General features: G+C 34.8%; 1 long non-coding RNA gene across 1 annotated transcript; it reads right to left on the bottom strand.

The window, feature by feature from the left end:
- Positions 1-1,136: 1,136 nt before the first annotated feature.
- Positions 1,137-10,517, bottom strand: LOC145671956 (uncharacterized). Its single transcript, XR_014128601.1, has 3 exons — positions 10,321-10,517; positions 2,619-2,764; positions 1,137-1,630 (listed from the first exon to the last, which is right to left on the bottom strand). It is a non-coding gene; the product is annotated as an uncharacterized LOC145671956 (long non-coding RNA).
- Between the last annotated feature and the right edge of the window lie 2,154 nt (positions 10,518-12,671).

Raw genomic sequence — 12,671 nt, 5'->3', positions numbered from 1 at the left:
TAAATAGAAAAGAATATAAACTATTCTTATCGACGGGACCCGTGTTAATACAAATACAACATACACGTGCGTGATATGTTTCCAAGAATAATTATGCTTCACACTACTGCCTCTACATATTTTAGTAAAACAGAGTAAACAGCTACAAAATTTCAGAGTCACGTGCATCATGGCAACTATTAGCTAGCCTCGACCACTGACAACCACAGTGACGGCTGACAAAACCAACCATTGCTCCTTTGAGGTGCTATATATTTCGAAAAGTGCTAATGCAACAGACATCGTGCGTGGGATATTACCGAAACCTACATCAAGTTGGTAGCAGTAGTGCTAACCTTTCCCTCTTTTCCACATATTTGTAGCCATGTTAACTCAGATGCGATATTATAGTAATTCCCCTCTTATTTAGTGGGCTATAGCATGAGTAGGTGGCTACTATTTCTTCATTTTGTTTCGTATTCTAGATGCCCAACTGTGAACGAGGAAAGAAAAAAAAACCTTTTAGATTTCTTCAAGTCCAATGCTGAATAAAATAGTATATAAGAAGTCTTTTTTTTACATAAAAAAATAATATCAAGATTAATAATTCACTATGTGGCTTCTCATGTTAAAGAATCGAGGTAGATAGATCTGAAACATACAATAATCAATACAGTTTCTGTGCACTTAATTATGTCACTATGGCTTAATAACAATAGATATACAACAATTTACACAAAATAGTTGCAGTCGTATGAAACAACCTATCCAATAATATCAGTCTTAAAAAAATAATATATGATAAATAAATACTACTTATATTTTCATTTAAATATTAATATGCAAATTCAATCATTCGCATATTGGAATGCAAATTAGTATAGGGTGAAGACCTGCACTTCACAAGTCTGAACCTCGCAATATGACATAAGACACCCCAACATACATACACGGCGTGGCCACATACCAGTAGTACCAGTGGAACACCCAGAAACATTCTGTGCATAAAGAAGATTTTGAGGAGAAAAAAAATATGAGAGCAAGCTAATATTATGTAGTTATAATTTACACTGTCCACTATAATAAATATGCATATATATCAGTTTATATCGGTTAGTAGTTAAATAAAAATATAAATGTACACTATTCTGGTTTTATTTGTTTAAATTCTCTTCAGCAGAATCTTCATGCTGCTCGTATTATTTGTTTCTATACATTAAGAACAATCTTCTCAAAACAAGAAATTCACATTTTAACTTGTAAAAACTTGTTCTAGGAAATTATGTCACTGACACGCTAATTCAATAAAAATCAACAACAACAATATTTATGTATGTTGCAAAAAATATGTTCCACAAATCTACGGCGCATGGGGAATAGATCTTTTCACGAAATGTCACTTTTTTGCTACTTTCAAGAAATATCACATTGCTGAATAACAAGAAATACTCATTTGCTTCTGTATAATCTCACTTTTAGTTACCACAACTAACTCTAATTTCGACGCTGGGAATTGTCACTTCAAATTCTGTGGAACTGCAGCTGAATTCTTAACTGATTTTCTTGTTCGTCTCTGTATGGCATGTTGAAGCCAAATCCCAATAATCTACGCGATCTCATCGTTAGTTACGTTTCTCTCGTGTTGCAGTTTCTGAAAATAAAAATAATAGGCAGTGTTTAATAACATAATAACAGCAGGGAATGATTAGAGATCAATTATTACATCTTAAACTTACAAAAATATTTAAAATGTTTGTGTAGGACCTATAGCAGGTTGTGAAGACAATAATGTGTTACAAAAGTAACATCCTGAAGAAAGTGTAAAGGGCAAGGAAGACAACAGTTTAAGCTGAAGGTGACATACCTCAGACTGTAGCTTAATTACAGACGTTGTAACATGTTGAAGTTGTCGCACTTTTATTTTTAAAAAGTATAGCATTTTATAAATATTAAACCTAATATTAAAAATAATAATAATTTGAAAACATGTGGCAGCATTTGAGTTGATGAAGAACTAGCGTCTCATTCCGAAGGCTCCGATCTCAAATCTGGGCCCGATCATTCTTTTTCCCTCAGTCGCGCAAGATGAATGCCGAGATGGTCACTAAGGCTTTGATGACCGCTACCTTGCTCGATTTCTTTGCCACGGAGCAGGCCATACATATTACTTTGCCTTATACAAATGAATAATTTTGATAATGTAGGAATTAATCATGAAATGCTCAAGAAAACTACCAACATGACAGAACAATTCAGTAAAAAGATGAAATATATTTTATACATATTCAGCTCTCTCTTCCACGGACACTTAAATGTAACGTGTCACTTGAGGACAGGAAAATTGCACATTTTGCTAAAATAAGGATTTCCAAAGCCTTTTAAATGTTATAACAGCGGTTGCAGTATATGCTTTTGGGAAATAAAGTTCACAGGAAGATGGTTCTGAGAAGTATTCATGGCACAATAGTAAGTATTTAAAGCGAAGAAAACAAAAAGGGCACCAGAATTTTTTTTTTTTTTTTTTTTTTTTTTTTTTTACAATATTTTAAACATAGTGTATCCCTCTTCAAATGACAACTTCTATATTTTGTTTTCCACTCTGAAAATGAGATTAAAGAACAGTAGGGAGAGTTTCTTACCTATTATTGTGTTAGTGGTTAACGAGGAAAGCTCTTTCCTTTTGCACGGTGCCAACTAAATTGCTCAGCTATTGCACTTGTCTTTTTCATGATGTTTCTTGTGATGGCTTCTAAGCTGTGACCTCCCAGTTTTTCATTTCTTAGACCTGTAATGAAATACACATTAAGCACTCAAGTAATAGTAATGGCAATTTAGAGCATACAACTGATGCCCTTAAACAATTTACATTGATTTTAGACGACAGTCTCACCGAGTCAGTTGCAATTGGCGCATCCTCAAAAATTAATATTTGCACTGACGTTTTATTTTTCCAATAAAAGAAAAGTTACATACTAATTTTCAAGCAGTTGTACAGGTTTGGCAAAAACCATGGTTTTTATTGAAAAAAAAGTTTTTTTTTGTTTAAATAATTTACTCTATGTATTTATATTAGATATGGACAGAAAGTAATTTGTTTCGTCTTGGTGTTATTATGCAACAACAAGGTTATGCTGAAAGGGAATCCAAACCGCTTCTCGGCTTACATCCAAGAGAAATTGTCCATTTCGACACGAAACCGGGACTAATTGGTCACAAGTGAGATTGTCGACTCACTCACGAAGGACTCCTGATAAAAATACGTTATACTGATCTTTACATAGGCCTAGTTGTTAATATAATTGTCAAGAGTCATTTCGGAAGGACAAAAAGATAAGTAGTTACAGAAGTAAAAACATTATACAGAATTACATATAAATCAAGAAACTCCCGCCTTAGCCATTGGGAAAATCCTATTATTAGTTTAAATGTATTTGTATGTAAAATTTTAAGTTCAACGTATCATATTAAATGACAAATTTATTATGTAGATAACATTCAACAAAATTAAAACAAAGTCGAATCCAAGCTGATGTTGGAAGTTACGTAGGAAAGTGATACATTTTGCCAATTTCTATCAATATATTTAAGCAACCTTGGCTTCTTTATAAAACAACAGGCATTCAGGCAAGTAGAAATATACAATTTGGTTTCGTTTCGTATGTTTAGCCTTAACATCCTTATGAAATACCAAAGTTATCACGAAGAAGACTTTCGCTTAAAGGGACACCGAATCGCTACTTGGTTTACACTTGAAAGATGGGTTGTGGTTCGACCGAGAATTGAACACGGGATCCCTTGATTAAAAGATGAAAAGTAGATAAACATAATGCAGATGGTGTGATATGTGGAAACGTCACCATGAAGTTCACACGATTTAAAGCATTTTTCGTTCTTTTTTTCTTTTTTTGGTTTAAACCTGTTGGTTTTTTGAAAAAAAGAAAAAAAACAGCTGTTTAAACCAGCCAACCCTGCCGTTGTAAATTAGAAATTGATGAAAGCAACGTTTCTATAAAAAATATTACGAAATCTACAGGAAGACGAGGAATAATTTAACAGTTTCAGAATATACACGGTGGTTGTAAAGTCAATACCTATTTTTAATCTAGATTATCCTAGAAACTGGCATCAGCTTAGCTGGCGTGTGATACTGTTAACATTTTAGAAGTTGTGGAAAATGCGGGTGCATACGTTGCAATGTAACTTAATAACCAAATGGTGCACTCTAATAATGTATTCGATGAAAATAAAACTGTGATAAGTTGTTTAGTTTTAGAAATATTCATTGTTACAAATAAGAACTGACTTTACACCCACGCTGTATTCAGGGAGTAATAATGCAGAAAACAAACTATTCGCGAACATGGATGAGAGATACTTTCTAGCATGCATTGTTTAACAAGTCACGTATTTCCAAATTACTTCCAAAGCAAAGCCTACACGAAGTTGTTCTATCAGAATTCATAAATATCAAATTCTGCGGAGAATTGTACGCACTATAACGTCAGCAACCTATATTAATACACTAGTTTAGCATTGTTCACAGATTGAAAATATTATGTATAACTCAAGAAGCAGGTACTTGTACATGGAAATTAAGATGAAATGAAACATTTAGTTTAACGTCCGACGTTTATGCACCCAGGGTGAGACGCTGATGATGAGAAATGCATGAAATAGTGGAATAAAGTAAGTGGGAGGAAACGGGACAGCCCCGAGAAAACACACGCACACGGTTTGTCTACCACAAAGACCGCTTGGCGCTAGCTGGGATCGAACCAAGGACCCCATGCAGCAGAGATGAACTACGTACTTTCTAAACGTTTCAACTAGTTCTAAACGTACTCGCTTCATTGTCAGACCAACAATTGAGCCTCTTTCACTCTAATATACGGAATTTTCAAAAACTCCGGTCCGATACGGTTTAAAGTGTATATATATTTTTGCATATGTATAATGTAATGCTTTATTAACTGTTATATTGTTTCATATCGTTGTATGTAAATTAGAATAATGAAAAATTGTACCCCTTTTACTTAAATTGACTCTATTTTACTATCGCATGTAGATTTAAATGTATAAATATGTACACATTCAATGTTCTTGTGACGTGTCCAACTCATACGTTCATGCTGTGAACAATTTGTATGAAAACGTGTGAAAATAAATACAATACAATCAGGGTTTGAAAAACCCGGACTTTTTTAAAAAGCCCAACACACCTGGACCCATATGGGGTTTTTCGGGTATTTTCGGGTTTAATTGAGGTTTTTTTAAACATATTCCAATGCCTTTAGGGTAAACGTGTTAAAATGTGATTATATTTCAAGATTATGATTGTCACAACTTGCAACAATTTTATATTCACTGCTGTTTTGAAAAATGACTGTCATTTTGAAATTTTACGTTGGATCGCCGCCAAAATATATACAGTTAATTTAGAGTGTCTTGTACTTCTACTCTGAAAATTTCAACTTGAAAAACTGAAAATTGCGGCGTGGAGAAATTTAGTTTGTCTCGTACTTGTATCCTGAAAATTTAAACTTAAAAGACGGAAAGAGGTACCCTGTTGTACGTGTGGTACAGGCAGACGAACGAACAAATATAGAACGAATCAGCCTAATAACCTCACTGACATTCGCCAAATATATTGATTGAAAACAAATATATTAATTTAATTTAAACAAATCAATCTATAACTCATGTTTTATAAAATAAAAGTTTCAAAATGTCTTAAATAAAATTAAATATTTTCTAGCGTAAAATAAATGGTTCTATTGTTGAAGTTCACTTCCGATACTTTGTGCGTTCAATTACGGGAATTTCCCGAGCACTTGTTGCAAGACCGTTCTCCCAGAAAATTAATTTAAAACAATTAACATATATGTAGGGTGTTTCAAAACAACACCGACACGGTTTGGGAGGTGATACCTGACACCAACGTAAGACAAAAAGTATAGATCAACCTAGGTGAATAAATGCTTCCTTTCGGAGTTATAAGCTGCCGAAAACATGAACAAGAGGTAGTTGGCCAGTACTTCAAATTATATGCCAGTAGCAAGGCTAACTTTATAAAAATTGTTGCGTGAGTACCGCAGGATTCTGAAACGCGTATTTTTGGAGAGTGCACATCTCAGTTTTTAAGTGAAGTCTCGACACGACTACGGTAGGTACCATAGTTTTGGCGCTATAGATCTTTAAAGTTTATCTTTTCATATTTTCGGCAGCCTACAAGTCCAAAAGGAAGCAATTGTGCACCCAGGTTGGTCTATACTTTTTGTCTTATCTTGGTGTCAGGAATCATCTCAAAAACGTTGTCGGTGTTGTTTTGAAACACCCTGTATAATTCAATTTCATAAAGTAAATGTTTCAATATGTCTTAAATGAAACTAAATATCTTACAGCGTAAAATAAACAGTTTTATTAGGGACGCGGTGGCTCAGTGATAGAGCGTTCACCTCCGGTGCTTGGGGTCTCTGGTTCGACTCCAGCTCGCGCCGTGTCGACTTCTTGGTGGATAAACACCGTGCTCGTGAGTTTTTTCGGGTTCTTCCGTTTCCTCTCACTTGGTTCATTCCACCATTTCATTCATTTCTCATAATCACGGTCTCCTTTAGCCTAACAGGCATAAACGTGGGACGTAAAACTGAAAGATTTCATTTCATTTTTTTCAAATAGTTTTATTGTTGAAGTATTCAGTTCCGATACTTTGTGCGTTTAATTGCTGGAATTTCCCAAGCACTTCTTTCGCGACGAAGGTTTATTATTATTTTCCGAAAATGCAAGCTTTCTTTACTGTACATCGAAACTTCCACTAGTACAAAGTTTGATTTCAGCACTTGAAATAGTAAGTGTTACGCACCCTTCGAAACTCCGAGCACTAAGATTCTTAAATTTGACACGTATTTTTACGCTATTGCTGCTGTTGATTCTACAGAAAGCTAGTTGAAAAGTAGCAACAAATAACTAAACTAAACTGTTGTTGGAAAACCAAACTCTACTGAAGAATAACAGTGTTACCATCAAAGATAATAAGAAATAATACTAATAGTTTTATTAATACACTACATATTTACTAGTACTACCAGCACCTATGGCACTAAACCCATCAGATGTATGAGGGATAATGTCCTTCGGTGTCGCTAAGTAAGCGAGCACACTATTCACGGAAAGTATTTTCTAAAATATAAAATTGCACATTTTACTTGAAATAGGATATAAGCACATTCCATAAATTAATTTGTTCTATAATTATCTCAATCTAAGCTACGGCTTTTTAAAATGCATTCAGTGCATTAAGAACTTTATAAAGGCCTTACTTTGGATGTTGTATACCTTAACGTGAAAGCACCTAATTTGCCCAAGGAAAGTCCAAAATCTGATAAGAATCACTTCCAATGTGATCACGTTAATTGCACCAATAATATACTAACGAAAATCTCAAAAACCCAGGTGGGTCCAACCCGAAAAAACCCGGTGTTTTTTCCGGGCTGGGCCCACTTGGGCAAACCCTGAATACAATACAATACAAGAATAATTGTAATTTTTCGGCAAATCTAGTCTGATGGCCCCCTTGAATTTTATATATGCTAGGTGAAATATTTACATTCGCCTGCCGCAAATCACTTAAGAGACAATAACAAAATTAGCGAAAGAATTATAATTTTTCAACACATATTTCGAGCGGCATGCCAATAGTAAACCTGCACACAGAATTAGGCAATACTCTAGCAGGCTGTTGTACCAAATTTTGACGCATTTCTTGCATCTTCCAGTTTCTTTTTGCAGAACATGCACTAAATGAAAAATCCTTAACTTTAACGTCCCACGCTTATGCCGCTTAGGCTAAAGAAGACGGTGATAATGAGAAATGAGTGAAATGAAGAAAGTGGGAGGAAACGGGAGAACCCCGAGAAAACCCACGAGCACGACGTTTGTTCACCACAAAGTCGACACGGCGCGAGCTGGCATCGAACCAGGGACTCCAAGCACCGGAGGTGAACGCTCTACCACTAAGCAATCGCGCCTCCCTATGCACTAAATTAGGAGCTCTAAAAGAAAAGGCGAAACAACTTGTGCTAGGTGGCCAGTAAAAAAGCAAGAACGCTATTTAACCGAGTCAGGGCAGAAGCACAGCAGGGGGCCCGAGCGACAGCGTAGGGAGCAGGAACATCAGCGACAGGGGGGTGGGGGTACGCATGAAAGAGGATGGTCATTCACAATATTTGTAATTATTCTTATCTTCAAAAACACTTAATTTCGATCCTTTTAAAAAACACCTTTCACAGCTAATACACGTGTGTTACACCCCCTTTCTTTCTCACCTTTACGACTGAAAATAGTGTATGCAGGGCTATTGCCTCTGTTCTGAATTTTTCTTCGTGAATACATCTTTTCCTCACTTTGCGCAGTTGATTTTACGCGCTTCACCATACCATGACTCTCCAGAAACTTTATAATCCTTCTCTCTTTATTACACAATTCTTTTTTTTTAAATCATATTACGGCCATCGCAGATGTTCACAACTGACGTATGAACCGGAAATTCCCGCCGCTTACTCCTACCCTATTTGCATTCAAAATCCATTTCAATAAGCTGTGCAATGACAGAAATAACTTACATTCACACTCTTATTCCTTCACGAAAAATACTTCACATTTTACCTATAAATTTTGCTCTCGGTGTAAACGTCTGCTCGAATGAACCCCACAATTACTATAACCCAGTGGTGTATTTTAAGATGGAGCTTCCGGGTTTAAGCCCATTGAAATTGTACTTACTATATTAAAGTAAATAAATTATCTTTCAGAATTTTTTCATCTCGAGCAACAAAGTTAGTCAAGCGCCTGTCCCCTAAAAAAAATCGTGAATACGTCATTAAAATGGTAATATACGCGCCATTATCCCGTGATCAAAATAGAAGAGTACGTGCCTGCTCCCTTCAGAAGCACCCCCTTGGGCCCCCGCCTTCACCCTCCGTGACTCGGTTAGATGGTATTCGTGCCTTTTAGTAGCCCCCTAACACAGATTGATTTCTATTTTTTGTACTGTACTTCTTATCCACACATCAGGACTCAGTATAAATACGCAAATCGTAAAAGAATTGTAACTTTTCGACAATTAATTCTGATGGTCTCCTTGAATTTTATCTATGCCAAGTGAAAAATATATACTTCGCTTGGCGAAAATCATTGAATACACAAGAAAGAAAGTGGGGAAAGAATTATATCTCAGTAAGTATTTCGAGCAGTGCTTCTTCCAGACCTGTTTTTGGGAGGGCAGTGCCCCCCGGAGCATCCAAAACAATATGTTTATAATAATAACTAGAATAGTATTAGCAACGCCCCCGGAACATTACTTCTGAAAGAAACAGAGATTTCGAGTGACACGCCAGAAGTAAAACTACACGCAGAATTATTATAACCTGTCATTAAAATGGTAATATACGCCTGGTAACTGTTTACTTTGGGCAAGGTAGTAATATTATAAAGTACAAATCGCCGAGCGAGCGTTAGCGATTGAAGGCGGGTTAGAGCCCCGCAGGGCACGTTATCTTCTGTCTTTCCTTCTTGAGAACTGTAACTAACTGCAGGAACAGGTTCAGATGAATTGTTTATTGCCACTGCCTTGCCTAAAGTAAAGACCTGCCCACATCTTTTCCCTTTGGAAAGCATCCACTCGCTCCTTTTTTCTTCCCCCTTCGTCCTGTCCTGATTCAGATAGTATTGTTGCGGGAAGTTTCTAGAACACAGGTCCCCATATAGGTTAATAGATTTCTTTCTCTGTACCAAAGTAAAATATTTAATTCACATAGTATTGCCGAGCGAGCGTTAGCAAGTGAAAGCGGGTTAGAGCCCCGCAGGGCACGTTGATTTCTGTCTATATTACATATAAATGGGAAGGGATACCTGTGTTCTAGAGCCCTGCCTATTGGTGCTTTTTAGTGGCCACGTAGTACAGGCTGATTTGTATTTTTTGCACTGTAGTTTTTACGTGATACATCCGGCCCCGTATATATATGCGCAAATCATAAAATAATAACTGTAATTTTTCGACAATTACTTCTGACGATCCCTTTGAATTTCATCTATGCCATGTGACGTATTTCAAATCGCCTATCGAAAATCACTTAGGAGACAATAAAAAGAAAATAATTAAAATAATTCATTTTTCAGCAATTATTTCGAATGGTGAGCCAAAAGAAACCTGCATGGTATTTTATGTATAATCATAAACAATGGAAATCTAGCCTCCCACATGAATTTATTAATTTGTAAACATAAATTTGTCATAACTTTTACAGACAATAAAGCTAAATTATTTTATGTAATCGTTCTACTTACCGACTTTTGTTGTAAGCTTCATTTCATTTCATTTCGGCCTCCAATTGGACACCTTCTTCATAGGCACGACCGTTCAAATCCAGATGCCTTCTTCCTATTTATGTAATAAATATAACTGTAAAATGGTAACATTCGAATTAGTGTTTCACATGAATCTTTGATCTTTAGAATTGCCGGGATTCTGTCACAACTTCACAGGGACAGATCAACATTCAAATTCAACATATCGCGCAAGGAATGCTGGTACTTTTGAGAAACAAATGACGGTTGATGTAGCGATGCTATTTTGCGATCTGAAATAAATGCCTGTGCGATGTCACCAAGATATTATAAATTTCAAATTTTTAACAAATATATTTATTTGATGCTGCTATAATTAGTATAATGATTGGTAATAATGCTACTACGATACTCTTGTGAGAGAATTTATTCAACATTCGATAAAATATTCTGGAAATAATTCCAAAATATTGCATGAAAATATTTCATTTAAGTTACAGGACAAGGTAACAAAAACATTTCCATACAAAATTAATAGGCGTTTTAAAAATATTTCTGAAAAATATTTCTCATATTACGAACGAATTTATTTTTAAAATATTCGAAATATTTTAAAAATTATATTTCATATGTTTTTTTGTAAGAATAGAAAAGATTGCATATGACATGTTGGAAAACATTTTATTCTGTTCACAGGCCTATTCTGTTTTCTTTATCATGTAGGCCCTATGGAAAACATTTTTTGTGTTACTTCGAAAACATTTTCTCTTTCAACTAGAGGTAAAAAGTGTGGGGGGACGCCGCCCCCACCTGGAAAAAATATGTACAGCGTCTCACCAGTTCCTAAAAAAAAATACAATGGTCAAAGATAGTCAGGGGCAACGGCGTGACGTCATCCGCTACCTACCGCCCCCCACCTTTTCAAATCCACTTTTACCACTGCTCTCAAAATTGAAAACATATTACATTACATTCAACACAATATTTCTATTACAATTTGTGAAAATTTTCCTTACATTATTTTCTACTAACGTTCTAAAAATGCACATCCTGTCAGTGGCGTATTTACGATTTTGTTTCGTGGAGGGAATTTTTGCTAACTTTATTCCTGGACATGTGAAAATTGTGCAGGATATTTCATTTACTTTAATATAGTAAAACAAATTTTGGTGGGACTTAAGCCCGGAAAGCTTATTTAACGCCACTGCTTCCTGTATTTCATTAAATGTTCTCCAAACACATTTTAAAAAATATTTCCGGCAAATATTTGGGATACTTCTCAGATCTAACAAGGAATATGTTTTCTCTAATAACGGAAGAGTATATTCTGAAAACAATGTAAAAATGTTTCTATAATAGACCTATATCAGAAAATGTTGTTCACTAAAGACACAAAATATTTTCCAAACCAGAATGGAAAACATTTTTCTATTCATTTTTAATGTTTTCTTTTATCTGCTTTAAAGTTTTATATTCAAAATTTGATAAAATATTCTGGAAATAATAGTAAAATATCATACGAAAATATTTAATTTAAGTTATAGAAGAAGATTACCAAAATACTTTTGTAAAAATTAAGTAAACCTTTTAAAAACATTTGTGAAAAATATTTCTTATATTACGAAATATTTTTTTAAATATTCTAAATGTTTTTATAATATATATTTAATACGTTTTCTCGTAAAAATAGAAAATATTACAAATAACGTATTAGAAAACATTTTTTAAATATGTGGAGTATATTTCGTTTCATTGTTTTCCGTATGATATATGGAAAACATTTTTAGTATCATTTCAAAAATATTTTCCTTCTCAACAGTGAAAATATATTAAATTAGATCCAAAACAATATTTCTAATATATTTTGTGAATATTTTCCTGGATTTACTTTCCGGCAAGCATTCTCAAAATGTACTCCAGGTAATTTTTGAAATGTTTTACAAACATTTTTGGGAAAATATTTTCGGGAAATATTCGGAATACATTGGGGAAACCAGCATGGAAATGTACAGAGAAGGAAAATCTTTTGGAAACCAAGGAAAATATTTTCTTTTGATTGAGGAAATATTCCTTGCTGTGTGGGGTGAAGAACGAGTATTCTGCTAGTATTTATATAATTTCCATCATCGTACCTCGTTCACAACAGGGCTGCGAACGGGATGGAGCTACACTCTGTGTGTGTAGTGTAGAACGTAAGCGGGACGAAGAAACGTTGGTCACCAAACGTTCAAAACAGAGTTGAACATGCAGTGTTGACAACAGTTGTTGACTAATTTCTCGTAATGTGACACTTTCTACAGTATCAAAGAACATTTCTTTTGCAACTAAACGTAGAGAAGTATAATAAATAA

Source organism: Thermobia domestica, chromosome 15 (assembly GCF_964235325.1).
Source record: "Thermobia domestica chromosome 15, izTheDome1.hap1.1, whole genome shotgun sequence".
Lineage (NCBI taxonomy): Eukaryota > Metazoa > Arthropoda > Insecta > Zygentoma > Lepismatidae > Thermobia > Thermobia domestica.
The sequence above is the reverse complement of the archived record's forward strand: the minus strand, read 5'-3'. Positions and strand labels throughout refer to the sequence as shown.